The sequence below is a fragment of the Penaeus monodon genome, chromosome 22 (assembly GCF_015228065.2).
Source record: "Penaeus monodon isolate SGIC_2016 chromosome 22, NSTDA_Pmon_1, whole genome shotgun sequence".
Taxonomy (NCBI): Eukaryota; Metazoa; Arthropoda; class Malacostraca; order Decapoda; family Penaeidae; genus Penaeus; species Penaeus monodon.
In genome coordinates this window covers 29,366,080-29,366,410 of record NC_051407.1, presented here as the reverse complement: position 1 = coordinate 29,366,410, position 331 = coordinate 29,366,080, and positions in this window count along the sequence as shown.

Here is a 331-nt window from a genome sequence, read left to right as displayed (position 1 = left end):
GCCGCATGATAAAAACACACATGAACGAATCATACTGTGGATTCTTATTGTTTAAAAGTGAGATACATGTAAACCAATAGATGAAATGATAAGACTGAATAAATAAACAAACCGCAAAGATGGTAAATATATAGAGAAATAGATGAATAATTTACCAACAGGCAGAGGGACAGAAAATTAATAATTGCTAGTATATAAATTGATAAGGGTTGTATAGATAGATTAATCACTAAGTAATTTTCTCCTCACATGGCGATCTCAAGATATTTTTTCCTTACATTCTAAACATATGGCTATCCAGTGTTATTTTACATCTTGTGAAAATCTTGTC